At 39.0% G+C, this 16116-nt stretch overlaps 2 protein-coding genes across 2 annotated transcripts in view; one reads left to right on the top strand and one right to left on the bottom strand.

The window, feature by feature from the left end:
- Positions 1-15010, bottom strand: part of SPRY3 (sprouty RTK signaling antagonist 3) — an 86359-nt gene extending 71349 nt beyond the window's left edge. The window contains exon 1 of the mRNA XM_019627628.1: positions 14682-15010. The gene's annotated coding sequence lies outside the window, so the exon portion shown is untranslated. The remainder of the gene's footprint in view (positions 1-14681) is intronic.
- TMLHE (trimethyllysine hydroxylase, epsilon) overlaps positions 14397-16116 on the top strand; it is a 61747-nt gene continuing 60027 nt past the window's right edge. The window contains 1 exon segment of the mRNA XM_019627630.1: positions 14397-14533. The gene's annotated coding sequence lies outside the window, so the exon portion shown is untranslated.

Genomic DNA, 16116 nt, shown 5'->3' with positions numbered 1-16116 from the left:
AAAAGAATTTCTTCAGGAAGAAGAAAAATGACATACACCAGAAACTTGGGTCTCCACCCAGAAGGGAAGCATCAGAAAATGAGTAGATAAAGGTAAAACAATTTTTAAAAAGTGTTCTTGTTCTTAACTGTTCTAAAAACGGTTGTTTAAAGTGATCAAAGGAAGCGTGTGTTAGTGATTATAGCATATAGAAAGTGTGATGGCTGGAAGAAAAATCATAGGAAGAAACTGGGATATCTATTACAAGGTTTATGCACTCCATGCAAAGAAGTACAATGTTATTTGAAGGTGGCTTCAGATTAGTTAAAAAATATGTATTACACAAACTCTAGGGCAACCACTAAAGAAAATTTAAAAAGAAGTATAACTGACATGCTAAGAAAGGAAATAAAACCGTATCATATAAAATGCTTAATTAAAACCAGAGAAGGCAGAAAAATGGGGTCGGGGGCAAAGAAGAAATGTAACAAATGGAAAAGTTACTAAAATGGTAGATATTAATTAATAATAATACTTCTTAGAAACCCTGCCAAACTACAAATATAAAGGAAACTGCCTTAATCTTATAAAGGGTAACCACAGAAACCTATAGTGTGTATTATACTTAATGGTGAAATATTGGAAGTGTTCCCTCTAAGGTTGGATGGGAGACAAGAATAAATGCTATCAGTATGCCTATTCAACATTGTATTGGGAACCTTAACCACTTAAATAAAGTAAGAAGTAGCAATAAATTACACAAGAATTGAAAATTAAGAAATAAAAGTGTCATTATTTGTAACTATATGATTTTGTACATAGAAAATCCAAATTAATTTACTAATTCTTAGAATTAAAAGCTGATTATTAAAATCAATATAAGTCTCAATTGTTTTTCTATATGCCAGCAGAAAATAAATAAAACTGAAAATTTAAAAACATACCATTAACAATAGAATCAAAATTTATCAAAGATATAGGAATAAGTCAAATGAAGGATATACAAGAACTGCACACAAAAACGAAAAACATTATTGAGAGAAATTCAAGATGATCTGAATAAACGGAAGGATATACCATTGCATTGATCAGAATTCCCATAGGAAAAGGATTATTAAAGTAGCTTAATTTGGGAGGGGGTATTTATAAAGTAACTATTTACAAAGGTATAGGTTAATTTTAGGGGAACCACAAGGATACTATAGGACCTAGGGCTAATAACAGTGGAGTTGCAGTTACCAATCCTAGTCCAGTACAGAAAAAGAGAGGAAACAGTTATCAGAACTCAAAAGCAGTGAGTCCTGTAGAGATAGATGCTTCAAAATAAGCAGTACGCTTCAGGTGAGGCCAGCCTAGACAACCTTTCAAGGAGAGACTCAGAGGATTAAATACTTTGACCTCACCCTCCTCACTCACTGTGATCTCCTTCTGGGTTACCCCATTGGCCACACCTAATCAGAAGCCAGGGGGCAAGAAATTCCACTGACATAGTCCATATGCCTAGAACATTGGGTAGGGTGAAAAATAATGATGGCTCTGGAAGAGCAACTGGAATGTATCCAGCACTCATATTAATGGGCTAGCAAACAATATGACAAAAGTGTTAATTCTCTCCAAATTGATCCAATAGATGCAATTTAATCCCAACCCAAATCCCCACAGGCTTATTTTGTGAGATTTGACAAGCTGATGGTTTACATAGAAATGAACATGGCCAAGCCATCCTTGAAGAAGAACAAGGTGGAATATGCGTTAGCAAGGAAGATTATAAAGCTAGTTTAATTAAGACTTGAGGTATTAGTACAAGGATGACAAATAGCCCATTGGAATGGAATGGAGAGTCCAGAAACAGACATATGCATATACAGATACTGGATTTATTACCGAACAATAGGGAAAGGATGGTCTTTTCAATAAATGGTGCTGAATCAATGGGATATCCACTTGGGAGAAAATGAAATGAGGCCCTACTCCTGCCATATCAAACAAACAAAGAAACAAACAATTATAGGTAGACTGTATATCTAAAAGTGAAAGACAAAATAATAAAGCTTATAGAATATGAGGGAGGACTATCGTGACCATGAGTTCTTAAACAGAACATAGAAAGGACTATCTGTTCATAAAGGATAGGATTGTTAAATTGGATTACATTAAAATTAACAAATAATGGTTATCCATTCAAAAATACTATTAATAGAGTGGAAAACAAGTCACAAAATGAGAGAAGAGTTTTGCTGCATATGCAATAGAAGTGTTCATATCTAGAATACATGAAGGACTATAATAAGAAAATTAAACAAGGCAACCAAATATGAAACTCAGATATTTTACTAAAAGAGATCTTCACATGTCCACTAAAATTATAAAAAGATGCTTGACATTATAAATCATCTGGAAATTTTAAATTAAAACCCAATGAGTTAGTCACAGGGATGTAAAGTACAGCATAGGGAATATAGTCAATAATATTGTAATAACTATGTATAGTGCCAGGTGGGTACTAGACTAATCAGGGGATCACTGAATAAATTATATAACTGCCCAACCATGATACTGTACATCTGAAACTAATATAAAATAATATTGAATGTCAACTGTAAGCAAAAAAAAAATAATTTAAAAAGAAAAAAATATACAGTGATATACCACACACATTCACCAAAAAAAAGCCAAGATTAGAAAAAAAAGTGCCCAGGGGCCGGCCGAGTGGCTCAGTTGGTTAAGAGCTCACTCAAGAGCGCAAGCTCTGAGTAACAGCAGTTCAATTCCCGGCCTGAGCTGAGCAGCCACTGAGCTGCCAACAGGTGACAGAATGGCTCAGCTTAAAAAAAAAAAAAAAGAAAAGAAAAAAAGAAAAAAAAGTGCCCAAACCTGACAATTACTAACAACTCTGTTGTCAGGCTTGGGTAACAAAGGACATTCTTTTACATTGTTGGCATATCTATAAATTGCTGCTATCAGTCAAGGTCCAGTCAGGAGACAGAAGCCACACCAAACTGTTCTATCATAAGCAAATTAATATAAGGAATTGTCAAGCAAGCATGGGACCAATAAAAAGGCAAAAAGAGATCAATGAGTTATCATGGATATAATAACAACCGGAAGCAGCTACCACCCTTAGGGCTGGAAAACAAAGAGAAGAGTTTGGAATCACTAAATGCTAGAAGCTTAGAGGAAATGTCCTACAGATATGAAACTCCGACCTCTGAGGATGGGGCAAGGCCTGCTGATGCTCCTGTCTCTGAGTGCAGAGGAGGGTCACCAATGGGAGACCTCTGAGGAGGGGGTACTTGCAGCTGGTGGTGAAGTAGATGATGGGTTGCAAGGAGGTTAGCTCTGGAAACATGGGGACAACTGCAAACTGGATGCAGCAGCTTCTCCCACCAGGAATTGATGCTGCTCTAGCACTCCTTATCGGCAAAGCCTACCAGGGTGCCAGCAGGCAGAGAATAAATGTGGTGTCCATGCTATGAGCCCCAACATCACAAGGCAGAATACTCAGTGTGGGCTTGAATCTCAGAGACAATTTCTTAATAACCAGTACAGTCAACCCATTTGGCTAGTAGGCATCTATACATACCTGTACATGTATTTTCAATTATCTTTTTATTTTCTTAACAAGATGCAACTGTACTTCATACAAACAAAGTACTGTCACAGTCTCCTCCAAAGGAGGAGTGACAAAGTCCCAATCGTCATTGTATACATCTCTGGACTATGTTGATTTCTCCTAAAATCAGTTACAGCCCCATCTGAAAATTCTGTTACCTAAAGACTAAATTGTAAAGTTAACCTTCAACAATATTTTTCTAAAATAATAAGAAGAGGAGAAAGAAAAAGAAATCAGTCCAATATTTGCATGTAATTTATATATAATACATACAAAACAAACTAACAAAGAAACTATGTCTCATTTCTATACATACAGCTTCCGGTTCTGAGACTGTAGTTAATATCTAAAGCATCCTTCTTCCACTACTCATTCATATATCCTGTGCCCTAGCTTGTGTCACCTGGTGGGGAGACCCACAGTTTTATTCCTGAAAAGTTGAAATCCTTAATGGTCTTGCCTGTTTTCTGCTTGATGTAGTTTTCCATTAATTTTTACTATTGGGCACAGCAGTAATATAGAGCTGCTCCCAGAGAATCCCCCAGATGCCAGCCATAATCTTCCTTGACCCCTTTGTATGGCAGCAACCCAATTTTCCTTGGAGATCAGGATCAATCACTCCAGCTAGTAGAGTATCCCCCCATTCCTGTCTGTTGGTTCAGTGGAATAAACACCTCCAAATACCGAATAGCAGGTAGCAGTCTCAACTTCCAATTCAATGGAACCACTGGTGTGTCCCCTGCTGAAAGCATTTCTCCCTTGGAAAATAAGACCTCTAAGCCAGCAGAGCTCAAAGTGACTGGTAAAGAAACAACAATTCTGCAAGCGGGTTATTAGAGAGTCACTCCCAGTCCAAACCGGGAAGTTAAATGAGGATGTGAGAGGTATCAACTCCCCCATTTATTTTAAGTCTGATGGTGTCACTACTGTGTACATTTCGCACAAGCATTAAGCTTTGCTTTTGGATTATTATCTTGGTATGAAGGGAAATATCCTTAGGCTTATATGTGGCTCTTCCTGCAACAACTCTCATTTCATGGATCAGAGAGCAAATGTGGAGATTCTGCTGCCACTGTCTGAATGTGTCTACTCCAACTATGTATTCAAAAACTGGGAAGAATAACCACAGGATGGGTTATCTTACCTATTTAACCACTGTGATTCAAAAACAGGCCAAAACTCCGTTCACCATATTTATCACCATAAGCCCACATTTAGACTCATGGATCATAGTGAAGATTTGGGTCCTCAGAAATTAACATTGATTCAAAGACAGTGTCTAGTATCCCCCCAAATGTGTGACTATTTCCTTTTCCTCCAGTGCTGCTACCATGGTGAATGGCCAAAGGTCCCTTTGGAGAAGTTTTGGGAAAAAAATTACGGTATGTATTTATGGAAATGCTGCAGGGTCTTTCTTCAAGGGACCTAGCCTCCCATTTAATCACAAAGCTTTGGGTCTGTGAACTTCTTAGGGCTTAAAACTGGGTTCTTAAAGGAGCACTGGTGTATCAGTCACACCAGCACTCCTCATACTAACATATTTCTCAAAGCCTCAGGGAAGAGCATGTTCTCTGGGCCACTATGGGGGATAGAGTGTATTTGTGGGGAGTGATAGTGGTGATGATGAGTGTAGAAATTTCATATGATAAAATCATTCCATCATTCCTATCCCCCTAAGCCTTTGGATTCTTTCCTCTACTGATATCCTATCCTGGTTATGAGTCTAATGGCAAAAAGTAGTAGGGGACCTTAAGGAGAATAGATGCCCCTGCAAGGCACCTGGGAAAACAATTTGACAGTATCTACTGAAGCTGACCATATGCATATTCCATGAGCCAACAATTCTATTCCTAGGCATATGTACCTAACAGTAATGCATGCACATGTGTTACAAAAGACATGTACAAGAGTGTCCATGGCAGTACTATACATCACATTCCTAAACTGGAAACAAACTTTATACCCATCAACAGAAAAATGCATGAACAAATTTTGGCATAGTCGCACAGTGAAAATCTATACAGCAATGAGGATGAATGAGCTGGTGCTGTACACAATATTAAGGATGAATCTCATAAATGTAATATTGAGGGAGTGAAGACAAAACCAAACATCGTATATTCGTGTGTGTGTGTGTGTGTTCATTTATATAAAGAAAAACTAACTTATATTGATAAGTCAGGATATTGGTTATCCTGAGGAAGTCTCCTGGGGTGCTGGTAATGTTCTATTTCTTGACCTAATTTGAGGCTGCATACGAGTAGTTGTGTTCATTTTGTGAACAGCACTGAGTTGTATACTTATGATATGTTCACTTTTCTGTATTTGTGTTACACACAAATTTAAGATTTTGTGTAAACCACAATGAGATATCACTTCACACCTGATAGAACAACTATTATGGAAAAGACAAGCGATAACAAGTGTTGGTGAGGATGTGGAGAAAAGGGAGCCCTTGTGCATTGTTGGTGGGACTGCAGATTGGTGCAGTCACTATGGAAATCAGTATGGAGTTTTCTCAAAAAACTGGAAATGAAACTACCTTATGACCCAGAAATTCCACTCTTAGGTATCTATCCAGAGAAATCCAAGACATTAATTCAAAAAAATACATGCACCCCTATGTTCATTGCAGTGCTATTTACAACAGCCAAAACTTGGGAACAACCAAAATGCCCATTGGTAGATGACTGGATTAAGAAACTGTGGTTCATTTATACAATGGAGTATTACTCAGCCATAAAGAAAAATGAAATCTTACCATTTGCAACAATATGGATGGACCTAGAGAACATTATACTAAGTGAAATAAGTCAGATGGAGAAAGACACATACTACATGATTTCACTTATATGTAGAATCTAAAGATCTGAATGAGTAAAGTAAACAGAAAAAAACTAAAAGTAGAACTATCATATGACCCAGCAATTCCTCTTCTAGGTATTTATCCCAAGGGGGTGGGGAATTCACTAACTCAAAAACATATTTGCACCACCCATGTCCACTGAAGCATTATTTGCAATAGCCAAGACATGGAAATAACCTAAGTGTCCATTGACAGACAAAGGGAAAAAGAAAATTTGGTGCATACATACAGTGGAATATTATTCAGCCATGACAGAAGGAAATCTTGCAATTTGTGACAACATGAATGGACCATGAGGGCATTATGCAAAGTGCAATAAGTGAGACAGAGAAACACAAATACTGTATGATCTCACTTATACGTGGAATCTAAAAACAAAATCAAAAACAGGCTCATAGATACAGAGAAGAGATTGGTGGTTCACAGATTCAGGGGTGTGGGAGTGGGCGAAATGGGTAAAGAGGGTCAAAAGGTCAAAAGGTATAAATATCCAGTTATAAAATAAATAAGTTATGGGGATATAATGTACAGCATGGTGACTATAATTAATAATACTGTATCGTATATTTGAAAGTTGCTAAAAGAGTAGCAACTTAAAAGTTCTCATCACAAGAAAAATAATTTGTAACTATGTATAGGTAATAAATGTTAACTAGACTTGTTGTGGTGCTCATTTCACAATATATACAAATATGGAATCATTACACTGTATACCTGAAACTAATATAATGTTATATGTCAGTTATACCTCAACAAAACTCAATTTTTTTTCTAGCTGAGCCATCCTGCCACCTGTTGGCAGCTCAGCGGCAGCTCAGCTCGGGCTGGGACTCGAAATGCTGTTGCTCAGAGCTCGCACTCTTGAGCGAGCTCTTAACCACTGAGCCACTTGGCCAGCCCAAAACTCAATTTTTTTAAAAAAATTGAACCAGAAAAGGAGAAAATAAAATTTATCTTCAAGTCAGAGATATCAGTTCTGGCTTCTGAAGAAAGATCTTTGGGGTAGAATGATCATTAAGCTTTGGCTCCTACCAAATGTTAATGATATCTCAAGTTATTTTGAGATGAGAAAACTGAACTGAGGGAGAACTTGCTTATGTGATATTTTTTTACTTAAAAACAAGACATTAAAAACATGCCCACAATGCAAAAGAATTAAGTTGGATGCCTACATCACACCATATACACGAATTAACTCAAAATGGATCAAAGATCTAAATGTAAGAGCTAAAACTATAAAATCCTTAGAAGAAAATATAGGTGTAAAGCTTCATGACTTTCGTTGAGGCAATAGTTTCTTAGTTATGAAAAGCAAGCTTCAAGGCACAAGCAACAAAAGGAATAAACTGGACATCATTAAAATTAAAACTTTGTGCTTCAAAGGACCCCATCAAGACTGTGAAAAGACTACTCAAAGAAAGGGAGAACATTTTTGCAAATTATATATCTACTAAAGTCTTGTATCCAGAATATGTAAAGCATTCTTACAACTCAATAATAAAATGACAAATGACCCAATTTTAAAATGGGCACAGGATTTGAACAGAAATTTCTCCATAGAAGATTTACAAATGGCCAATAAGCACGTAAAAGATCTCAACATCATTAGTCCTTGGGGAACTGCAAATCCAAACCACAATGTGATACCACTTCACTCCCCTTAGGATGGCCATAATTAAAAGAATATATATTATAATAACAAGTATTGGCAAGGATGTGAAGAAACTGGAACCCTCATACATTGCTAGTGAGAATGTAATATGGTGCAGCTGCTGTAGCAAACAGTCTGGCAGTTCCTCAAACGGTTAAACAGTGTTTCCACATGACCCAAAAATTCCACTATTAGAGAAATGAGAACGTATTTCCACACAAAAACTTGTACCCACATGTTCATAGCAGCATTATTCACAAAAGCCAAAAAGTGAAAACAACATAAATGTCCATCAACTGACAAATGGATAAACAAAATGTGGTTGTATTAATACAGTAGAATATTATTTGGTCATATAAAGAAATGAAGTATGGATATATTCTACAACATGAATTGACCTTAAAAACATCAGGTTGAGTGAAATAATCCAGGCACAAAGGGCCACACATTGTATGATTTGACTTATATGAAATGATCAGTATAGGCAAATCTATAGAGACAGAAAGTAAATTAGTGGTTGCCAGTAGTGGAGTTCGGGGTTGGGAGATCATGGCTACATGGTGTGGAGTTCCTTTGTGGGGTAATGAAAATGTTCAGAACTTGACTGTGATGGTCTATGCACAACTCTGTGAATGTATTGGGTTGTCAGAAAAGTCATGACATATTTTTTCTGTGTTTTTCATTGCAAAAATGTGTCATGACTTTCCCGACAACACAATATTAAAATTCATTGAATTGTGCACTTTAAATGTGTGAACTGTATGTGAATTATATCTCAATAAATCTGTGTTTAAAACATGCCCACAAATAATCAGCAAAATTGAGGCTGGGAAAATACAGATAAACATCCTTCAACAAACACATGGCCAGAAAAAATTAAAACAGGAGAGAGAGAGGGAGAGAGAGAAGAAATCTATATTCAACAAGATTTAAAAGACAAACAGACCAATTTCAAATTCTAGATATTATTGGGGTCAAATCAAACAAACTAAAAAAGAGAAAACATTTGTCACATGTATGAGACGACTGGAAATTAGGATACTGACTGAATATTTGATGATATTTAGGACATATGTTTGGTGTGACAGTGGTATCATAGTTATGTCAAATAAAAAGTCCTCATATTTTATAGCTACATACTGAAAAATTTACAGATGAAATCATTAAATATAAGAGACTTGCTTCAAAATATCTACGTGAAACAAAATTTACCATGAATGGAATAGTTGAAGCTGGGTGAAAGGTATATGGGGATCATTATAACATTCTTTCTGCTTTGGTGTAGATTTGAATTTTTCCATTAATAAAAAATTTTTAAATAGGAAAATGCCTTGAAGCTGGATGTGGTGCCCCTATACCCCAGAGAGGCTGACTTTATAGTGGGGACCACCCACCTTCACTTTGGGGGTGGTCTTTGGCTGCTGAGAGCTTGTAGTAAATGTATGGGCAAAGCAGCGGCCATGCAGGGGTATTTGCACTGCTCTGTTGGAGAGGTCCCGCTCTCGGATGTACAGATGATTTGGATAAGATGGGGTATAAATGAAGAGCATCCTGAGTGCTTAGAATGCTCTGGAACTCCAGAGACCCTGAGTCTCTTACCTACAAAGTCAGTGTACTGGAGAAGTTGGGCCCAGCACTGCTGGTAATACCCTATGGAACCCAAGGAAATCTTAGGCCACACTGGAAGGAGAGGACCTTGGCTGACATCAGCCTGACTCCTGAGTGGACAGGATATCATTTGGGAACTTGGCCTCCAATCTCTTGAAGACACAATTTTTCCTGTTGGCATGTGATGGTAGTCCAACTCATTTTATGAGAAACAGTTGAAGCAACAGGGAATATTTAATCTAGGGAAGACTCATGGAAGTTGGGAAGTGGCAAAACAAAGGAAACTCCAAGAAGGGTTTGGGTTCGTAATGCACAGGGACCAGGATCAAAACCTAGGTTTGTCAGATGCCAGTGTCTTTGCCTCACCAGCAGTAAAACTGAAAAGAAAGTAATAGGTAATAAGAGAAAAATTAATATGATTTGGTGACTACCATATACCTTTCCATTGTTTTATGCATTTCTTGACTCAAATCCAAAGTGGATTCAAAGCCATTTATAATATAGTACACACATGGAATAAATCTACTCAAATAAGGTTAAAAACTATTTAGAATCACATAATATAAGAATAACTAAACTGACAATGGTTGTGACAGAGTTTGATCACAAAATGCTCTTACATTCATGCTCTCTCTGTGAGCAGCCATAATAATTGCCAAATTGACACAGAAGTGGCAGCCATCAATATTATTGACTAAAGTAAGTTTCTGTTGCAGTCGTAGCAGTGGTATTCATAGTGTTTCGTAATATGAATAGAGGTTTCCTCACCACACCAGTCGTGCAGTGAATTTTTGGTTGTCGAACCTGGAATCTCAGCTCCATGCGTGTTTCTCCATACCTCATCATGATTCTGTGAGCTACCAAGTAGTATCCTTTGTTTCAACTTAATTTTTATCAAGGTGTATTTTATACACAGTTAAGTGTACAGACCTTAATTGTACAGATCAATGAGTTTTCACAAGTGTAGACACTGTGGGGGCAGCCGGTTAGCTCAGGTGGTTAGAGTGCAGAGCTCATGGCACCAAGGTTGCCGGTTTGATCCCCACATGGGCCGCTGAGCTGTACCCTCCACAACTAGATTGAAACAACTACTTGACTTGGAGCTGATGGGTCCTGGAAAAACACACTGTTACCCAATAAATTTTTTTAAATGTAGACACTGTGTAGCCAACATCACAATCAAGACATACAACATTATCATCATTCCAAAGGCTACTGAGTTTGTGCTGAATCATATGTCTATTGAGTTGGAAATGTCACATCCTCTTCATATTCTCAGACACATTAATACACTTTCAACTTTTAACAAATTTGTCGATTGGTAGACGAGGAAAATTTTGCATGGCCTAAATGATTTCTTTAAAATTTTAGCATTTATTTGTTTCCATATAAAGTATGTAGTAGAATTGTCATAGGCCGAAGCCTCTGCCAAATTCAACATGGCAATGTGTCCAGAATATTTATTTTCTGGATAAAAATCACTTTTAGTTACATAATCAAAGTTAATTTTATTATGTCTTCATTTTGTCTGTTTCCTGCATTTTTTACCTTTTCAAAGATCACTAGTAGTTGGCTCTTTTAAGTATCATTTTGACAAATCAAAATTCAAAATTACAACATAGTTTTAATCACTTTTCTCCAACTCTTCAGGATATGAACAAGATTAGAGAGCATGAAATCTTCATTAAGATGCTGATAAAACCAAGATGTACATGTTGGTCAAAGGTGCTGGCTCCCACACCTTATTCACATACAATAGTCCATGCAAGAGATGGTGGTAATTTGGTCTAGGGCAGGGGTTGCCAAATTAGATGCCCTTAGGCCAAATTCTGCCACCTGCCCTTTTTTGTAAATAAAGTTTTATTGGAACACATCCACACTCATCATTTCAGTATTGTCTGTGGCTACCTTTGCTCAATGAAGGTAGAATTAAGTAGTGGCAGAAAAAGACTATGTGCTCTACAAACCTGAAATATTTACTATCTGACCCTTTACCAAAAAAATTTGCCAACCCTTGGCATGTAGTGTTATCAGTGCAGGCAGAGACACATTTTATTATAGATGAGCAGATTATATTATTGGAAGCAGAGCAGGAGCAAGTCTGGTGTGTTCTGGAAACACAGGAAGGCCATAAGTGGACCCAGATACTATCATTTTTCCAACTTATTTTATAGCACATTTGTACCTATTGCTTTTAATTTGAACATTAATGCACTTACTCAATGAATATTCTTTAAGTCCCTACTCTGTGCCAGCACTTCTGGCAGCTTCACACACACACACACACACACACACACACACACACACATCATAATAAGGGAAAACAACAAGTAAACAATTACAGCACAGAATAAAATGAGGGGAAAAGGATGCAACTGATGCAAAGAAGAGGCAATAAACTTTTGTCTCACCATCCACTCAATATGTATCTGATATTCCATGTAACCTTCCTCAAACTGTATTTGAATCACATCTTCCCTGGTTGGTCATGCCTCCCCTACTTCAGTCACTAAAATGCATTATTATAATAGTAATATCCATCATCATAGCAGCTCATACTCACTGAGCATTTACTGTGTGACAGATACAGCCAGGCACTTCACATATATTGTCTCATTTAATCATCACATGGCTGTGATATAGATACTATTATTATGCCCAGTTGTGAAATAGGAAAATGAGGGTCAGAGAAGTGAAGTCCTTTGCCCAAGGTCTCACACACGTGCTCCACAAAGTAGCACTCAGGGCATCTACTGTGTCCTTCCTCTTCCGCTCTGGCTTACTCCTGCTGCCTAATGTTAAGATCATTGCTGCTTGATGGCATCACCTACCAAAGGCGCCAATACCAACCAATGTCTACGTCAAAGTCTTCTGTCTAGAGCACTAATATTCAAGTCCAGGGTATTGGTTCTTGAAGCTCTTAGTATTGTTTCTCAGAGATGCTAACTACCAGGGAACAATGAATATATTGGGTTGTTGGAGAAGTCATGACGCATTTTTGCAACAAAAAACATAGACAAAAAACGCCATGACTTTTCCGACAACCCAGTAGCTTGTGAAAGAGTTCTTTGTAGTTTTTCCTTGTGCTTTTATTACAGTTCCTGCTCTTCCGCCTGGTACCAGATTACCGAGGTTTGAATCTCAGCCCTGAAACTTAAGTGCTGTGTGATGCTGGCAAAATTGCTGAACTTCTCCATGCCCTACTTTCATTACTCCTAAAGCTGGAATAATAATATTATCTACCTGAAGTGTTTGTTACAAAACAACCCAATGTTTGGTATGCAGTGCAGGTTTAATACATGCTAGTTACTATTACTAAGAAAACTGGCTTCTTTTTCCAGCTCTTAAACAGGCTTTAATCTATCAACCTCTTGCTTCTTTCTGTACTTCCTATCTGTTCATTTTACTTTACCTTTATTGATTTTTTTCACTCTAGTCGCTACTGCCACGCTCCTTCCTATCACAGGGACTTTGATCATGCTGCTCGTTCTGTCTGGAATGTTTCTTTTCCCATTTGCCTGGCCAATTCCTATTTGTTCTTTAAACTCCATAAGGCCAAAGACTCCATCTGGGTTTTGCTTATCATTTTATACCCAGGGCTTAAGATAGCACTTCGTGTACAGTAGGTACACATTAATGTTTGTTGCATGAACACTAACCTGAGTCTAGAATCTCACTTTATTCAGTTATTCCTCTGTATATGAATTCACACCCTAGCTATACCCCCCCTTTTTTTTCTGTCTACCCACTGGTTCTAGGCCATTTTCAACAAATATTCACTAAACAAATACTATATGTTAGGTTCTATGCTAGGGTCTTGGAAAATAAATTTGAAAAATACAAATTTTCTGCTCTCAAGAAGCTACTTGTTCATTGGAGGACACAGGCACCCAAAGCCAGGAATTAAGATCCAGAGTGGTGCGGGATACTTGAGACCTATACCGGTTTCATCGGGCATAATGAATCCATGGAAAACGAGAGTATCCATTTATTTGGGAAAGACAGGGAAGGATTCACAGATGAGGTAATATGTAAACTGAGTCAAAAACAAAGAGTAGCAGTTTTCTAAGCAGACAAATAGGGGCAGAGTGTCTGGTGGAAAGAATTCCGGGGCAAAAGTATGAAACCTTTTTCTTTTTGTTGATCCTTAGTTTTACAAATTGCTTCTTTTATTACCCTTTTGACGTTAGACTACAATAATATTTTTCACCTCTAATAACTACAGTACTGCTCAGTTTCCCATTTTTCAATGTTTATACATTATATGTGCTGTTTGTTCTGGTTCCCAACTGTTTCCTCTGCTCTGGGTTTCCATCGCACATACTAATTGAGTACACTTTTTGGTCCTTCTTTGTAACATGTGGAAGAAGTTCAGTTGCAGCAAACCTTGATAAGCCACCATAAATAGGAGCACAGCAGGGAGACTCTGGAAAGGCAAGCAAGACGACTCAGGCTTTGCGCGCACTGTAGTTTTAGGGGTCCACCTATTCTCTGCGCCTGTGACTCCAAATCTGTGAAATGAAGGTGATTGACCGACTAGAGCGCCCCATTCCAAATCCTTCTGGATCAGAGGCTCTAGTACGCCTCCACTGCAGGCCAAGTCCAAGGCGCGCGAGGTGCCCACCCTGCACGGCCGGAAGGAGAGGGGCGGGGCCTCCAGGCTTGTCGCTGGGCCCGAAAGGGCTGGGGGAAGGGAGCGCCGGGCGGACAGTTTCTGGGAAAAAGCAAAGGGCGCGTGCAAGGCTGCCTCCTGAGGCTCTCCTTATTTGCAGTTCCTCCCGCTTTGCTGAACCGGGAGCCGCGACCTCCAGTACAGGTAGGTCCCGCCCCATGGATCAGGGAATGGGTGTCCTGCGTGGGTGCGAGGGATGGGGTTTGTCCCGGCGCTAGTTTTCAGGCCTGGCGCAGTGGGGGGGGTGGCAGTTCCCACCCTGGCTGCTCAGCCCCGAGGTGGTGTTACTCACCTTAACCCTGGCAGAGGAAAAGGCCGCCCGCACCTTGCTGCAAGGCTGTCGTCATGGTTGTGCCAGTTGCTCGACTGAGTCCACCCGGAGATCAGCGCGGGGCCAGATGGGCCTAGCGCTCCAAAAGAGCTGGAAGACCTGGAGCAGGCGTGCGTTGGGACTGACGCCCAGTATTTATTGTTTCAAACTCGAACGGACTTCCCAGTCCCAGGTCTGCCACTGACTTGGTGTCTAGCTTTCAGTGAGTCCCTGCCCTCTCCCTGCTGCACTCTTGCTCAGCAGTGGAGCGGAAGGTAGAACTCGGCTGTCTGCAAGACCCTGCAGCATTGACTTTCTTTCGTTCTAATATCCACTAATGTTCTCTGCCCAGAGTTTACCCTTTGTCTACCCGTCCTGAGCAACGATGCCTAGCAAGAGTCGGGAGTGGCAGGGCTGGGCATTGCAGAGGCTAGGCGAGGAAATTCTCTCTCTGCTCTGAAAACAACTCTGAAAAGTCTTTTTAATACTAATGACTGTCCTGAAAAACTGGAAACATTCATTCAGTGCATAGTTGAATGTCAGCTCTGAAGAAGGCTCTTGTGAATGTTTTACTATTAATTGTTTTAACCAGATGACTGTTTGGCCAAATGTTTTGTGTTCAGTGAACACAATTCACTGCTCAGCAAGTCTCATAATAAAAGACTTGAGTGATTTAACTGTATATACCCTATCGCTGAAAGAAAAACTTGAGCTCTCATATATAAGAACACTTCATAATCCATTACCATACAGCAGTATTTAGAGTTGCTTTTTAGCTTGATATTGTCCTTTCAGAAAGCAATGGAGTAAAAATTACATACATTTTATTTTACATGAACTTAACTATAAAGGCAAAGAAGAATTATAAATACTGTGGACCAACACTGTGGTGTCATTCCGATTCCTCCACATTAGGAGCTGGTGATAATGATACGGACAACAATATATAATGCAAAATACTGTAATCTTCACAACAGTGATGTGAATGTGTTTATTGATCTCCATACTTAAAGAGGTTACATTATATTTTATCTCATAACCAGCATCATTACGGAATGTTTTCTGGGTTGGTTGAGTCTGGGGGCGTGTTTTGGGGGCCCCACCTCATTTTTTATTTCTGAGAAGTGTGGACTGGCAGGGATCGCTTCCGTGATTTGGCATCAGTATTAGGAGCCACCAGCAGTTGTGTCGCTCTGCTTGTCAGCCCTGGGAACAGCAGTGAAACATCCAAGCTGATCACGGGTGGCTGCAGTCTCTCTGGCAGCTTAGCTGTACGTTCTGCTGCCAGGAAGCGGGAGGGGGCCCGGATTCATAAACCTCGTTAGTGGGAAGAGCGTCTTTCTCATTGGAGCCAAAGTGAACATAGATCCACTGGTTGGGCACCTGTGACCCTGTTCCTACAACACCAGCTGTCCCC

Source organism: Hipposideros armiger, unplaced genomic scaffold (assembly GCF_001890085.2).
Source record: "Hipposideros armiger isolate ML-2016 unplaced genomic scaffold, ASM189008v1 scaffold_738, whole genome shotgun sequence".
NCBI lineage: Eukaryota > Metazoa > Chordata > Mammalia > Chiroptera > Hipposideridae > Hipposideros > Hipposideros armiger.
Note: the sequence above shows the minus strand (reverse complement) of the source record. Positions and strands in the feature narration are given on the sequence as shown.